This window comes from Ursus arctos, unplaced genomic scaffold (assembly GCF_023065955.2).
Source record: "Ursus arctos isolate Adak ecotype North America unplaced genomic scaffold, UrsArc2.0 scaffold_21, whole genome shotgun sequence".
In the NCBI taxonomy this organism is placed as follows: domain Eukaryota; kingdom Metazoa; phylum Chordata; class Mammalia; order Carnivora; family Ursidae; genus Ursus; species Ursus arctos.
The window spans coordinates 3,306,993-3,323,991 of NW_026622886.1; the positions used below are offsets into that span (position 1 = coordinate 3,306,993).

Sequence of the window (16,999 nt, forward strand, 5' to 3'; positions counted from 1 at the left end):
AGTAATATAACCACAAAGGTGACCTGTATAATTTTAATCGCTGGTATTTGTTGAGACTTGCTTGGTGACATATGGTTTATTTTCACAAGTGTTACACAGAAGCTTGAAATGAATGTGTATTCTCAAATTCCTGTTCAAAAAATTATATAAATTAACATTCAATCATACTTGCTAACTACATTTCATAGCTTTTACATCCTTACAGGGTTTTTTCTGCTTGATCTGACAATGATAGCGAGAAGTGTGCTAGCATCTTCCACAATGGTGATGGATTTGTCAAGTTCTTGTTCTGTCGACTTCTGCTTTACTCATTTTTAAGGCTATCTTATAAGATGCATGTAAATTTTGAATTGACTTGACTTCCTAGTAAATTGATTATTTTATCACTATGTAGATACTCTCTCTATTCTCAATAATGGCTCTTCTTTAATAAATATTTTATCTGATGCTAATATAATTAAAATAGTTTATTTTGTGGGGTGCCTGGGTGGCTCAGTTGTTAAGCATCTGCCTTTGGCTCAGTGATCCCAGAGTCCCGGGATCGAGTCCTACATCGGGCTCCTCTGCTGGGAGCCTGCTTCTTCCTCTCCCACTCCCCCTGCTTGTGTTCCTTCTCTCGCTGGCTGTCTCTCTCTCTGTCAAATAAATAAATTCTTTTAAAAAAATAAAATAAAATAGTTTATTTTGGCACACCTTTCTCATCTTTTTGTTTTTAAGCTTTCTACACCCTTTTCAATTGAAGACATCTCTTAGACAGCTGGAAGGGGGTAGGTGGTTAATTCATTTTGAAAATTTCTGTCTTGCCCCACATCAGGCTCCCTGCTCAGCGGGGGGGGGGGGGGGGGGGAGCCTGCTTCTCCCTCTCCTCCATGCTCCTGCTCTGTCTCTCTCCAATAAATAAATAAAATCTTTTTAAAAAGTTCTTTCTTTACCTGGTGAGTTTGGTCCATCTACTTCTGTGATTACTGGTAAATTTGGACTTATTTTTACAATCTTATTCTTTTTCCTCTTTGCATTTTCTTTTTGATGCCTCTTTGTTTTTCTTTCCTGATCTTTTCTTTTCTTTACTGACTGAGTTTTTCTTTGTTTTATTTTCCTATTCCTATTCTCTATTCCTATTTGCATTTTCTACTTCATGTAGTCTCTGGAATTTATACACTCAATTGCTTTTTAGGGATGATCTTTGAAATTATACCATGCATGTGTAATTTACAAAGTCTAAAATAAAGCAATATCTTATTCTACCCACTCCTGAACAATTCAAGAAACTTAGAACACTTTAACATCGACTTATCTCTCTTTAATTATAAGCTATTGCTATGAAGTATAATGAGTCCTAAATTTTTATCCATTAAAGAACCAACTTTCAGCTTTGTAGATTTTTTTTTATCATCTGTTTGTTTTCTTTTTCTTTTTTCTGTTATCTTTATTATTTTCTTCCTTCTGCATACTTGGGTTTAAGTTTTTCTTAGGAATTAAAGAGTAAAATCTTAGAAGAAAACACAGGTATATGTTTTCATGACTTAGGATTAAGCAATAGTTTTTAAAATATGACCCCAAAAGCACAACCAACCAAAAAATAGACAAATTGAGCTTCATCCAAATTTAAATCTTTTGTATTTCAAGGGACGCTATCATGAAAGTGAAAAGACAACCCACAGAACGGGAGAAAATACTTGCAAATCGTATATTTAAAGGTATTGTCTCTCAGCTCTAAGCCCACCATTCTATACTCTGCTTTGTCCAGTATCCAAATATGTAAAGAGCTCTTACAACTCAACAACAAAAAGACAACACAATTTTTAAAGTGAGCAAAGGACTTGAAAAGATGTTTTTCCAAAGAAGATAAGATTTTACGATGAAGATAAGCTTAGAAGCTAAGTGTCGTCTTACACAAATGAAAAAAAAAAAAAGAAGGTATACAAATCGTCAATAAGCCCACGAAAAGATGCCCAACATAATTAGTTATTAGGAAAGTGCAAACCAAATAACAATAAGATACTACTTTACACCCACTGAGAAGTCTATAGTCAAAGACAGACAAGAGCAAGTGTTGGCGAGGAAATGGAGAAATTGAAATGATTGTACATTGCTGGCGGGAGTGTAAAGTGGTTCAGCTGCTGCAGAAAATAGTTTTTCAGTTCCTCAAAAAGTTAAACATAGAATTACCCTATGACCCAGTAATTCCATGCCAGGGAATCTACCCAAAAGAATGGGAAATAGGTATGCAAATAAATATATGTGCACTCATTCCATAGCAGCACTGTTCAAAATAGCCAACAGGTGGAAACAACCCAAATGCTGCTCAGTGGATGAATGGATAAACAAATTGTAGTATACGATGGAATATCATTTAGCCATAAAGAAGAATGAAATACTGACACATGCTACAACATGGATAAACCTGGAAACGTTATCCTAAAAGAAAGAAGCCAGACACGAAAAGTCACAAATTGTGTGATTGCATTTATATGAAATATCAAGAACAGGTAAGCCCATAGAGACAGAAAGCAGATGGGCAGATGTAGGGGTTGGGGATGAGGGGAACAAGGAGTAAGTACTTAATCGGTATGGTGTCTCCTTTTGGGGTGATAAAATGTTTTGGAACCAGATAGAAGTGGGGGTTGCCCAACATTGTGAATGTACAAAATGCCACGGAATCGTTCACTTTAAATGGTTAATTTAATGTTATGTGCATTTCGTGGCAATAAAAAAAAGGGGAGTATTTGTCAGGTTTGATAGAAACAAAATCTAAGTTTGAAAATAAAAGAATGAAAAATACATAATGGGAAAATACTCACCGAAAAAACAGGTGTACAAATATGTAGATTTTTTAACTCCTTTACTGAGTTAAGAGAGTTTCTTTGTATTCTTAGTTTACCTGGGATTTTTTTAAATCATAAATGGAGGTTGGATTTTGTCAAACACTTTTTCTACATCTATCGAGATGATCACGTGGTTTTTCTCCTTTTATCAGTTAATGTGATGAATTACATTACCTGATTTTCTGATACATTCCTGGGACCAGTCCACCTTGGTCATCATGTATTACTTTTCATATGTTTATGAAAAACTCGACCTACATTTCCTTTATTTACGTCAGCCTTTGGCTTGGATACCAAGATTGTGCCAACTTCATAAAAAGTGAATTAGGGAGTACTGGTATTTTTTCTCCTCTCTGGAAGAGTTTGTGTTAGACTGAAATTATTCAATCCTTAAATATTTGCTGAAACTCCCTGGTTTAAGAAAAAAAAGTCTCATTCTGATATTTCTTTGGCATGGAGATTTTTGATCACCCATTCGATTTTTGAAATGGTTCCAACATTGTTCATATTTTAAATTTTTTCTCGAGCCAAATTTCACTACTTGTAAATGTGGAAAAATTGCACATTGGCCAAAGTTGTTCATAATATCCTCTTCCTATATTTTTAATACATTCTTTGTCTGAAGTCATGTTTCCTTTCAATTCCTTTCAATAGTTTATGGGTTCGATCTTTCATTTCCTAATGAGATCTGTTGGACGCGTGGTAGTTTTATTAGCCTTTTCTAAGAAGCAGGATTTGGCTTCGTTATTCACATCTAGTTTATGGTCGTTTCTATGTCATTTATTTCTGCTCTTATCTTTTACATTTCCTTTTTCCTACTTTCTTTGGGTTTATTCAGCTGTTCTCTTGCTGACTTCGTAGGTCAAATGTTTGGCTTGTCGGTTCTCAGCCTTTTTATCCCGTCTAAGCTTCTTGTACATTCTGATATGTGAAATTTTTATTATTGTTCACTTCTGGTATATTGTAAAGTCCATTCTTTTTTATCCAGGAATTATTTAAAGAGAGTTTTTTTTTATTTCTATATATTCTTGTGATTAACTTCTTGAATTACGTGGTAGTCAGAAAATGTTATTTGTTCAATTCAACTTTTTTTTTAAGATTTTATTTATTCATTTGACAGAGAGAAAGACAGCCAGCGACAGAGGGAACACAAGCAGGGGGAGTGGGAGAGGAAGAAGCAGGCTCATAGCGGAAGAGCCTGATGTGGGGCTGGATCCCAGAACGCCGGGATCACACCCTGAGCCGAAGGCAGACCCTTAACGCCTGAGCCACCCAGGCGCCCCTCAATTCAACTTATTTGACAGTAACCAAAGATTGCATCTTGGTGAGATAAATGATCAATTTTCATAAATGTTCCAGGGGTGCTTGAAGAGAATGTAGTGTCTCCAGTGACTTGGTGAAATGTTCTGGGCATCCCCATTATGGGATGCTTGTAATCCTGTAACTCCCGTCTTCTCTATCCTCACAGACTTTTTGTTTGCTTGTTTGTTTGGGTTCTGTGCTCCAGCTAGTTACTGGGTGAGGGGGGTAGATGTGGGAAAAGCAGGAGACAGAAGGATGACTTAAACTCACAAGGAACCCATCAGACACATCCAGAAGGCAGAATGTTCTACACAAAAATGGTTTAGTCCCTTCAATTCATGTTAGGAAAATAGGGACCGTTCTAAATTTAAAAAGATTTAGGAATGTCAGCAGGTTGGGCCCTGGATCCTAATTTAGAAAAACGAGCTCTAGAGGACATTTGGGAGACCATTGATTTGGGGCTCTCTAACTCCTAGGCCCCTCCTGTCTAGGTCCAAGGACATCCCAGTGTCCTGCCTTTCTAGATGGCCGGTGCTTTGGTTGGGCCGGAGGAAAGCTGACATCATCGTCAAACTATTACAATGATAATAGACACTTCTGTTGCTATGATAACAAAAGTCGGTTCCCAGCACCCAGAAGAGTATCTGGTAAATGGCAGACACTTGAGAATATCATTTTGAGTGATTTACCAGTGGACTTTAGAAACCGACTGTGTGGTAGGTCTTGCTCTCTCTTAAGACTCTGACGATGGGGTAGCCTCTCCCCCATGCCCCCTCCCTTGTTTCACAAAACCCAGAGCAGGTTTATCATTACCCTTACAGCTCTCTCAGTAATCTGTTTATGGGCCTGCCTCCTCTGCTGGCAGCTAGAGCCTCAAGAGCAGAGACTGTCTCGTTTCCCTGGATCTCCCCAGCATCTAGCCTGGCTGTTGGAGCAAACAGAATTAGTAGGCCATGGAATCTGGCCTCTGTCTTGGCATAGCCTCCACAGGCTCTATATTTGCAAAATTCTTTGCCCAACTCTCTTACCGCCTTCGTGTCTCTTCAGATAGAATATTCTGGTCCATCAGGGAGGGGAAAACATTATGTACAAGCCCAGCCCTGACAGATGGGAAGGAGGGCAGATGGCAAAAGATTTTTGTGGCCAAACTATGACTCTGTCTGTCCAAACGGGGAAATTTCAGGGTTTGGAAATTCCCCAGCTGAGGACAGGCAGAGGCTCCTCCCTGGCCAGCTCTCCCAGCCGGCAGCGGGTGAGGACAGCTTCATTTTGGGGTATGAGGCTGCGCTACACCCTTGAGAGGCCCCAGCAGAATGAAAGCACTGTTCAGAGAAGTTGGGGAGCCCCTGGGTTTGCAAGAAATGAGAATCTGCAGCTGAACTTGATGGCACAAGGTCAGCTGTATACCCTCCACTAACATTTAAGAACTTTCTCTAAACTCAGGCCACTAGACATAGACTAAGTAGATAATTGGGCAAATGCAAGAAGACGTGTGCTTAAGGGCCTTTGTCACAGCTTGTTTGTAATTTAAAAAATGGAAACAACGTCTAGATCCATCAATTTGGGATGGATAGAAGAATAATGCTTAGGGGCGCCTGGGTAGCGCAGTCGTTAAAGCGTCTGCCTTCGGCTCAGGGCGTGATCCTGGTGTACCGGGATCGAGTCCCACGTCGGGCTCCGCCGCTAGGAGCCTGCTTCTTCCTCTCCCACTCCCCCTGCTGTGTTCCCTCTCTCACTGGCTGTCTCTCTGTCACATAAATAAAATCTTTAAAAAAAAAAAAAAAAAAAAAAAAAAAGAATAATGCTTATCTGCACAATGGGCTACTGGGTAGGCGCTGAGGGATAATGGCAGATCGATATTCATTGATACGGAAAGAGATCCATCATACATACATAGAGACTAAGACATACGTGTGTATATATGTATGAAGAGGAAGTCCGGAAGGCCAAACTGTACCAAACTTCACCAAAGATTATCACTGTGTAGTGGAATTGAAGATGACTTTTATCTTCTCACTTACACTTTATGTTCTATTCAATTTTTTACAGTGAGTGTACATGGTTTTTCTTACCAGGAAAAATAAAGTCATTCACATTTGGGAATACATACAATGCGCCGTTGGCATTTTTGAAATGTTTAAAAAGAATAATTTCTCAATATACACATATATCAAGTCATCATGGGACACACCCACAACCAACACGATGCTGTGTGTCAACTATGTGTCAATAAAAGAGTTGGTCCGCATGCAAGAGTCTATTCTAAAAGTGGTAAAACTTCAGTGCACCATTTGCTCTGCTTCCTCACCCCTCCATGTAGGTTCTATTAAAGCCTGGAATTTAAGCCTGAGATTTGTTTTTGTTTTAATGATGCTGCTTCCATGCTGGAAATTCTGAACAACTGAGGCACACAGGGCCAGCTGCTGGAGTCAGACCGCCTGGGTTCGATCTGGATCGGGTCGTGCTCTAGCTCTGTGATCCTGGCTGGGTCGTGTAATCCTACTTGGACTCATATTTAAATCTGGGGTGATCCGAATACCTACATCACCGGATTAAGGATCATCGTGAAGGTTCAGTGGGTCGATATGGTTACAGAAAGCACTTAGAACCATGCCTGGCTTAAAGCAAACATTCGATAAAGGTTTTCATTTTAATTTTTATTAAAATTCACAGTCACATCTCTGCACCTGGGTGGCTCGGTCGGTTAAGGGTCTGCCTTCAGCTCAGGTCATGATCCTGGGTCCTGGGATCGAGCCCCACATCGGGCTCCCTGCTCCGCGGGGAGCCTGCTTCTCCCTCTCCCTCTGCCTGCTTGTGCTCTCTCTCACAAATAAATTTTAAAAATCTTAAAAAAAAATTCACAGTCACATCATCAATTATGTGGACTTACTATACATTTTACTGGTTTACTCTTAAATTGCACATCTCCCATTTTGGATCCCATTCTCTTTTTTCTGGAGTAGATCCTTGAAAAACTTTTCCCCAAAACGTTGACTAGGAGTTAGCTTTGTATGTCTTTGTGTGCACAAAATTGTCATTATTTTGCTACCATCCTAAACAAAATTCTTCATGAGTCCAGATGGGTTAGAAATTATATTCACCGGGGCACCTGCCTGGCTAAGTTGGTGGAGTGGGCGACTCTCGATCTCGGGGTTGCAAGTTCAAGCCCCATGTTGGGTGTAGAGGTTACTTAAAAATTTTAACAAATAATAAAATTAAAATTAAAAAAAGAAAGAAATTATATTCACCTGGAAGTGTGTAAATGTTGTTCCTCGGGGCGCCTGGGTGGCTCAGTCGTTTAAGCGTCTCCCTTCGGCTCAGGGCGTGATCCCAGAGTCCTGGGATCGAGCCCCGCATTGGGCTCCCTACTCTGCTGGAAGCCTGCTTCTTCCTCTCCCACTCCCCCTGCTTGTGTTCCATCTCTCGCTGGCTGTCTCTCTGTCAAATAAATACATAAAATCTTTAAAAAAAAATGTTGTTCCTCTGTTTGACATTTCATGTTCAGGCATCCAGAAAGGCCTGGGATTGACAGCTATTTATTGACATTTCAAAGGGCATCAGGGTAAGTCCCTAAAGATCACCAAATTCTAGGAGAGTGAGAAGGAGGGGGGTGGGAAGTGTCCTGGGATAGGAAGACAATGCATTTCTATGTATTATTTGGGTTCACTATTCAGCAAATACTTCCTCTCCTTCCCCCCCCCCCCCACAGGGGCAGGGTGAATGTCCCCACCCTGTTGCTATGGGGCTGGGGCTTGGACAGGCATTAGCCAATGGGATGTTTGTAGCCATATTGGAACAAAAGCATGAAACGCCTGCAGTGGGACTTGCCCACTTGTGCTTCTGCCATCACCAGAGGGATAATATTCTGCGGCTACCATGCCAGTCCAAGGAAGATGGGAGACACATGGAGCAAACTAGGACCCAGCCTACCCCTTGAAGCCAACTCCAGCCTGAACCAGCCGACTCCTAGCTGACCCCAACAGCATAAGCAAAGCTGTTTCAGCCCAACCGATCAACAGGAAAATGGGTAAATAACTTAGGGTATATCTATGCTACTGAAATAGAATACTACTAAAAAGAGGAAGATATCGGTAAACACAACATGGATGAATGTCAACATAACTACGCTGAATCAAAGAAGCCAAACAAAAATTATTATGCGAAGTGCTTGAAAAGGCATACCAGTCTAGACGCAAGGCAGATCAGGAATTGCCTGGGATTTGGGGGTGGTGAGGGGTGGGCTGGAGGGAGGGGTTACCAAGGATCCTGAGGACACTTTTGGAGGCAACAGATATGTTCACTATCTTGATTGTAGTGATGGTTTCACAGATTTATGGATAAGTCAAAACTCATTGATTGTACATTTTAAATATATACAGTTTATTATATGTCAATTTTACCTCAATAGAGCTGTTTTCAAAAAAAGAATAAGTGGGTGCTGTTTTATTTATTTATTTAAGATTTTATTTTTATTTTTATTTTTTTTGTAAGTTATCCCAACACCCAACGTGGGGCTTGAACTTGCAACCCCTGAGATCAACAGTCACACACTCCACTGTCTGAGCCAGACAGATGTTCCTAGTGAATGTTATTTTAAACCACTGAATTTTAGGGTGTTTGGTTCCATTGCAAAAGCTTCCCCATTGTTAATGTTTTGCTACAATGTTTCTCCGGTATCTCTTCCGATGGGGAAGCAAGGGCCATTTCCCCAAATGCGAAGATGCACTTCTCAGGGCTAACACGGAATGGGTGTGCCACTCAGGCATAGTCCGAATAGCAGACATCAAAGCCAGATGAACGTGTGTGCATCTGCGTGTGGAGTCGGGACTGGGTAATCCACATCCTGAGAGAGACAGAATTATTTTAATCATTATGAAAGTGAAGTGGTCCTACCAGGACTTTTTAAAAAATCAAGGTCCCAGGTAAGAGCATGGGCTCTGAATCCTGTATCATCCTTTAACTGCCCACATGACCCTGGACAAATGACCTAATCTCTCTGTGCTTCAGTTCCTTTATCTGTAAAATGGGAAAAATTACAGCACCTACTCTGTGAGTTGTTATGAATGAATGAATGAATGAATGAACGAATGAAAAGCACGTAGAACTATCCTGGGCATATAGCAGGTCTTCGATAAGCATTAGCTAGCAATGTCTTGAAGTTTAAAGGTCTTTAGACATTTAAACATCTGAAGAGGCAAAGAAATACAAAATCCAATCAATGATTTAGAAACTAAGTTTGCAGATTTCCATCAACGGAGGAAAGAATTAGGTAATGACTCAGTCCCAAGGATACAGATCAAGGCAGTCATAAGGGCTCTGAGATGACCCCACATGGAAGGTCTTGAGATTAAGTCCTCCCATCAGGGTCATGGACAAGGACCCAGCGTATAGATCTTAGGTCATTATGCGACATCAAACAGCTGAGTAGGTATCCTCAAAAATTGCTCAAATGATCTGACAATTTCCCCAGTGAGTAAGTACTTTTTGCTGTTTTATATCCTTATAATGCTTGTGAGAACTTGGTTTATTAGAATAACAGATTACCTTGTGATTCCAATTTCAAATACATAATTGAGGGGCTCCTGGCTGGCTCAGTCAGAGGAGTGTGCAACTTTCGGCCTCAAGGTCGTGAGTTTGAGCCCTACATTGCGGGTAGAGATTACTAAAAAAAATAAATAGGGGCGCCTGGCTTGGGTCATGATCTCAGGGTCCTGGGATTCAGCCCCACATTGGGCTTTACTGCTCAGCAGGGAGTCTGCTTGTCTCCTTCTTCCTCCTCCACCCCACCCTCACCCCGCTCGAGCATGCGTGCATGCTCTTTCTCTAATAAATAAAATCTTTAAAAAAAATAAACTTTAAAAATAAATAAAATATGTAATTGAGGGATTGCTCTGAACTTAAGATTTTACCCTTTCATACATTGTGCTGGGACAGCTCATCAAATTTCAAAGACACTGTATCTATAATCGAAATGTGTTAGGTGTATAAGAGTCACTTAAGCTACTTGAGAAAGTTTGTCAACCAATTATACTTAGGAAGTTGAGAAAATATAGTAGATGTGATGGGTGATGCAAAGGAAACATTTACAGGAGTTTATGTTTATAAATGAGACCAAAATTGATCAAAGCCTCCCGAGCAGTGACTGCTAAAATTTGCGAGACCTGTAATTAGAATAAGAAGTTATTGAAAATGAAATTAAGAGCTTAAGGACGAAGTAGGTTTTTTCCTTTTATGTATAACTTTAATAAATCGAATACTAATTTTTAAAACCTAAGCCAAACCCTAAATAATCTTCTCTGCACACAGAAACTACTTTTTAAAATACTTTTTTAATTGAAATATACTTGACACACAATATGACATTAGTTTCAGATTACAATACAGCAATTCGACAACTCTGTACGTTATGCCACGTTCACCACACGTGCAGCTCCCATCTGTTATTCAAAAAATTACTTTTAAGGGCATCAAAGAGTATTCACATTAGTGTATAATATGTGTGTATGGGTTTGAGATTATTTGAGGCAGTCTTTTTTTTTTTTTTTTTTTGAGAGCTAAGACAGTTTAATTTAGAAATAAGCTTTGGACAGCCTCCCTCCCAATCCGAGGGGAGCCTAAGGGCCCACAGAGGAGAGAAAAGCCATCAGGGAGTGTAAGGCCACCGAGTGGGGAGGGAACAACACAGGAGCAGCTACCAACAGTGCCATAAAGCAAAACTATGGAACCTTCACGAATTTGCCTGTCATCCTTACGCAGGGGCCATGCTAATCTTCTCTGTACCGATCCAATGTTAGCATATGTGCTGCTGAAGAGAGCAGGAGACAGTCTTGTCACCTCTCATTTCTGTCTGTGTGGGGTCAAGAATAGAACAAATTCCCAGCAGGCCCCTGGGCTAACTTCCCAGCCCCCTTCAGTTCACACAGGAACTATGCATGGGTCACGACGCTTTGGGCAGTGCTCACCCATCACCACCTATGGAGCCTGGAAGACAGAAGTGTCCCCAGCCCTTATGGGACCAAGGGTGTGGCTCACAGTGTCCCCCAGAGGGATGTCCTATCTTGGTGTGAGAGGCAGCAATGGGCAGACCCGTCCCAGAGTCCGGGGCTGGGGTGAGCCACGGCTCCTGCTCCCTCCACGGCTCAGAACACGGAGATCAGGGCGCAGTCCTCGTGGGCACCTCCTTTGAGGGAGGCCCTGTGGTGGTCAGCAGCATGGCTCCGGGCAGGAGAGCCCACCTTAAGAGAGGCCCTGTTGGTGGAAGGAAGAAGTAAATGACAAATCGGAGTCTCGCACACAGGACTAGAAATAATCTCTGGAGGAACTGTGATGAACTTCACTGGTGACAAAGGTCAAGGGCAGGGGACAGGCTCCAGAGCAGGGGACTGACTCCACAGTGGTAGTTTCTAAACTAACTACATACCATCAGTAGTACCATTTTGATCGGGGATGGCATTGAAAGTGTAGATTGCTCTGGGCAGCACAGACATTTTAACAATGTTTATTCTTCCGGTCCATGAGCATGGAATGTTTTCCCATCTTTTCGTGTCTTCTTCAATGTCTTTCATAAGTGTTCCGTAGTTTCTAGAGTGTAGATCCTTTACCTCTTTGGTTAGGTTTATTCCAAGGTATCTTATGGTGTTTGGTGTTATTGTAAATGGCATTGATTCCCTAATTTCTACAGTTACATTGTTAGTGTAGAGAAGAGCAACTGATTTCTGTGCATTGATTTTGTGTCCTGCCATGTTGCTGAATTGCTGTATGAGTTTTAGCAATTTTGGGGTGGAGTCTTTGGGGTTTTCCACATAAAATATCATGTCATCTGTGAAGAGAGAGTTTGACTTCTTCTTTGTCAATCTAAATACCTTTTATTTCTTTTTGTTGTCTGATCGCTGATGCTAGGACTTCTAGTACTATGTTGAACAATAGTGGCGAGAGTGGGCATCCTTGTCGTGTTCCTGATCGTACGGGAAAAGCTCTCAGCTTTTCCCCATTGAGAATGATATTCACTGTAGGCTTTTCATAGATGGTTTTTATGAAATTGAGAACTGTTCCCTCTATTCCTACACTCTGAAGAGTTTTAATCAGGAAAGGATGCTGTATTTTGTCAAATGCTTTTTCTGCATCAGTTGAGATCATATGGTTCTTGTCTCTCCTTTTATTAATGTGTTCTATCACACTGATTGATTTGTGAATGTTGAATGACACTTGCATCCCAGGAATAAATCCCACCTGGTCGTGATGGATAATCCTTTTAATGTACTGTTGGATCCTATTGGCTAGGATCTTGTTGAGAATTTTGGCGTCCATATTCATCAAGGATATTGGTCTGTAATTCTCCTTTTCGATGGGGTTTTGGGATCAAGGTAATGCTGGCCTCATAGAACAAACAATCCTAAAATTTGTATGGAACCAGAAAAGACCCCAAATCGCCAAGGAAATGTTGAAAAAGAAAAACAAAGCTGGGGACATCATGTTGCCTGATTTCAAGCTATATTACAAAGCTGTGATCACCAAGACAGTATGGTACTGGCATAAAGACAGACACATAGATCAATGGAACAGAATAGGGAGCCCAGATATGGACTCTCAAATCTATGGTCAACTAATCTTTGACAAAGCAGGAAAAAATATCCAATGGGAAAAAACAGTCTCTTCAATAAATGGTGTTGGGAAAATTGGACAGCTACATCCAGAAGAATGAAACTGGACCATTCATTCTCTCACACCATACACAAAGATAAACTCTAAATGGATGAAAGACCTCAATGTGAGACAGGAATCCACCAAAATCCTAGAGAAGAACATAGGCAGTAACCTCTTCGACATCAGACACAACAACTTCTTTCAAGACACGTCCCCAAATGCAAGCGAAACAAAAGCAAAAAATGAACTTCTGGGACTTCATCAAGATAAAAAGCTTCTGCACAGCAAAGGAAACAGTCAATAAAACAAAGAGGCGACCCACAGAATGGGAGAAGATACTTGCAAATGACATTACAGATAAAGGGCTGATATCCAAGATCTATACAGAACTTCTCAAACTCAACACCAAAAAAACAAATAATCAAGTCAAAAAATGGGCAGAAGACATGAACAGACACTTCTCCAAAGAAGACATACGAATGGCTAACAGACACATGAAAAAATGTTCAACATCATTAGCCATCAGGGAAATTCAAATCAAAACCACATTGAGATACCACCTTACGCCAGTTAGAATGACAAAAATTGACAAGGCAGGGAACAACAAATGTTAGAGAGGATATGGAGAAAGGGGAACCCTCTTACACCATTGGTGGGAATTGGTACAGCCATTTTGGAAAACAGTATGGAGGTTCTTCAAGACGTTAAAAATAGAGTTACCCTATGACCCAGCAGTTATACTTATTTACCCCAAAGATACAGATGTAGTGAAAAGAAGGAGTACATGCACCCCATTGTTCATAGCAGCAACGTCCACAGTAGCCAGACTGTGGAGGGAACCAAGATGCCCTTCAACAGATGAATGGATAAAGAAGAAGTGGTCCATTTATACAATGGAATATTACTCAGCCATCAGAAAGGATGAATACCCACCATTTGCATCAGCATGGGTGGAACTGGAGGGAATTATGCTAAGTGAAATAAGTCAAGCAGGGAAAGACAATTATCATATGGTTTCACTTATATGTGGAACATAAGGAATAGCAGGGAGGACATGAAGAGAAGGAAGGGAAAAATGAAGGGGGGCAGAATCAGAGGGGGAGATGAACCATGAAAGACTATGGACTCTGAGAAACAAACTGAGGGTTTCAGAGGGGAGGGGGATGGGGGATGGGTTAGCCCGGTGATGTGTATTAAGGAGGGTATTAAGGAGGGCACATATTGCAATGAGCACTGGGTGTTACATGCAAACAATGAATCGTGGAACACTACACCAAAAACTAATGAAGTACTGTATGGTGACTAACAACATAATAATTAATTAATTAATTAATTAATTAAAAAATAAAATAACTACATATGGGTGCCTGGGTGGCTCAGCCGGCTAAGTGTCTGTCTTCAGCTCAGGTCATTATCCCAGGGTCCTGGGATCAGCCCCTTGCTCAGCTCCTTGCTCAGCAGGGAGCCTGCTTCTCCCTCTCCCTCTGCTGCTCCCCCTGCTTGTGCTCTCTCGCGCTCTCTGTCAAATAAATAAAATCTTTTAAAAAATAAAATGAACTAACTACATAATCAGGTTGACATAAGTCTTTTGTCCTCTGTCTGTGGCCTGCCTGCTCACCGGAGAATGCCACACTGCAGGAAAATCCCTCTCGCAATGTCTGGGAGGCCCACGTGTGTCCCCAAGCCCTGGGGACCCGCTCCCCTCCCACGGGATCTGGGATGCTTGGCTGGCGCGGCACTTTCTGGGCATGTTCTCAGCTGTCTGTGCATTTTGGAAGCAGAGCTCAATGAATCCACTAGAAGGATTCTTTCTAATTAACCCCTAGAAGTTTATGTTTTCAGACAGTCCCAGAACTGCCATGTCACAGTAAGATTTTGATCCTTATTATCACTCACCCTAAGGGCTCCCTCAGGACCCCAGGGAAGGAGACAAAGGTGATGTGACACTAGAGAGGCTCGCCTCCAGGCAGGATGGCTGGCCCTGGGGTGACACTGGTCCCCACCGCGAGCAGAAGAAGGGGACCGAGGCCAGGATCTGGGAGAGCAGGCGGTCAGCAGCCAGGCTTCTCTGGCCCCCGTGCGGGCCCACTGCTCCCGCCCAGAGCTTGACAGAGTTGGCAGAATGGAACCAAAGAAAGCACCAGCCTCTTGCCTCACCCCCTCTCAGATGCAGCCTCCAGGTATCCACCTGTCCCGTTGCCCCAACCTCTCCTTGCCTTGAAAAAGAATCTGGGAAATTAACATTCCCCCCCGCCCCCCCCCCCCCCCGAACAACTGAGAAGTATTTGAAAAAGTTTCCCAGCATAACAGGAAGAGCAGGAAGAGGACAAGTTTGCACAGAGCTGGCTGCAGTCTGCTGGGAGATGAAAGAGAAGGTTCTTCTCATCTGTTTTGCATTCTCTAGAAGAGGGAGGGGTCGTCAGGGCCCCTGGGGCTCACATGAGGCAAAATCATCCCTGATTTTATTGGTAATTGCTTGGGAGTCAGTTCCCCCCAACCGTGGCCTTGACCCTCCCCTGCAACAGTTCTGCTGACCTTGCTGGGGGTCACCAGCCTCGACAAACCAGATTGTTAATGAAGACAGAAACGAATCATTGTATTTTGGGGTATCTTTGTCCAGCAGCTTAACATCCGCCCAAACTAACTAGCACTCAGGAGAACGGCTTCCTCCCCCTTGTCTACCTTTCTGTTGGAGGGTACCCAGGCTTGGAGATTCTAGAGACAGCTCTTTCCATGTTTATTTACAGCCTCTGCATCCCTGAATGTACATCGAGGAGGCCGATTTGAGAAGCAGCCACCACTGGGCCCTCAGGACCTCGCCAACAACCCAAGCAAGGCTTTCCCTCTGTGTCAAACTCGCTTTGATGGGTCCTTTTTCCTCTTGCAATGAGTTTTCTCCTGGAACTTCCCTGCTGCACTCCGAAGAAAGACCGAGCTCTCCTTTGTGGCCATAAGGTCTGTGTGTAGGGTGCCTGCCTTCCTCGAAAACCTCAGCCTCCCAACCACTCCACTCCAGCCCCACTGTCTTGCTTCTGTCCCCCAGATAGGCCAAGTGCATCCCTACCTCAGGGCCTTTGCACTTGCTGCTTCTTCTGTTTGGAAACCTCTTCTCCCACATCTACGCAGCTGCCTCCTTTTCCTCATCAGGTCTCATCTCAGATGTGGTTCCTCAAAAGGTCGGCCCCGGCCACCCTAGCTGAGCACCCCATCCACACACTCTGTTCCTCTCTACCACGTGACCCTATTTAGTCTTTTAACGACACAACTCTGGCCTGGAAAATCATCTCCTTGTCTCGTGTGTTCATTGTCTGTCTGCTACCCTCATAAGAATCTAAGCTTCTTGAGGGCAGGGGTCTGTCTGTCTTTTCTCCGCCACATCCCAGCGCCTAGGAGCTAGGCTCTTGGTGGGTGCCCAGTAAGTATCAGCTGACTGACTACCCAGTGTCCCTGTCATCAGAGAGCTCAGGCTTTATCAGAGTTGACACACAGAACTCTCCTGTGTTACTAGAACTCTGCTAACCCTCAAATGGGAGTAAATGAAGCCTGGCTAATTCTACCCCAGGGGCCAGATGTGGCTTCATACAGAAGGACTCCCCAGAACTGCATTTTGAAAGATATGTAGGTGCTTCCCAGGTGAACCAAAGGTGCAAAGGTGTTAAAAAAAAAAAAAAAAAAAAAAAACAACAGGACCATTCAGGAAACAGCAGGCAGTTTGATGAGACCAGAGGAAGGGTTGTGCAGGATGGGGGGAGGGGGGAAGAGACCATCAGGAGGGGCCCCTCCACAAAGAGAAAGAACTTGGGTTTCCTTCTAGAGACAGCAATTGGCCACTGTGAGGGTGTCTTCCCTGTTAATATTTTGGCTCCTTCCCATGTTGAAGTCTGAAACAGAGGGATGACTGGGTCAGAACTGCAGTTCCAAAAGATCCCTCTGCCAAAATTGGAGTCCCCTGTGTCCCTTGCCCAATTATGACCGCATTCAGGCATATTTCCAAAGACTACTGCCCTCTTTCTAAAAATAGTTAGTTTTTCTTTGGGGGCACAGAAGTCTGCAGCACAATCTTCTAGAAGGAGCGATCCATGTTTCAATTCCTCGAGACTTGTATCGTCACCTGACCGCATGTCTTCAGCTTTTTTTGTCCACTTTCGAAAGTCAAATTACATCACATGGCAGATCTCATGGGGCGGCAGGAGGAGCTAGAGGGTGTCTGATGGACTAGAACTTAGGCT

The 16,999-nt window shown here is 42.5% G+C and overlaps 1 non-coding gene across 1 annotated transcript; it reads right to left on the minus strand.

The window, feature by feature from the left end:
* Positions 1-10,838: 10,838 nt before the first annotated feature.
* Positions 10,839-10,943, minus strand: LOC113241825 (U6 spliceosomal RNA). Its single transcript, XR_003311729.2, has one exon. It is a non-coding gene; the product is annotated as a U6 spliceosomal RNA (small nuclear RNA).
* Between the last annotated feature and the right edge of the window lie 6,056 nt (positions 10,944-16,999).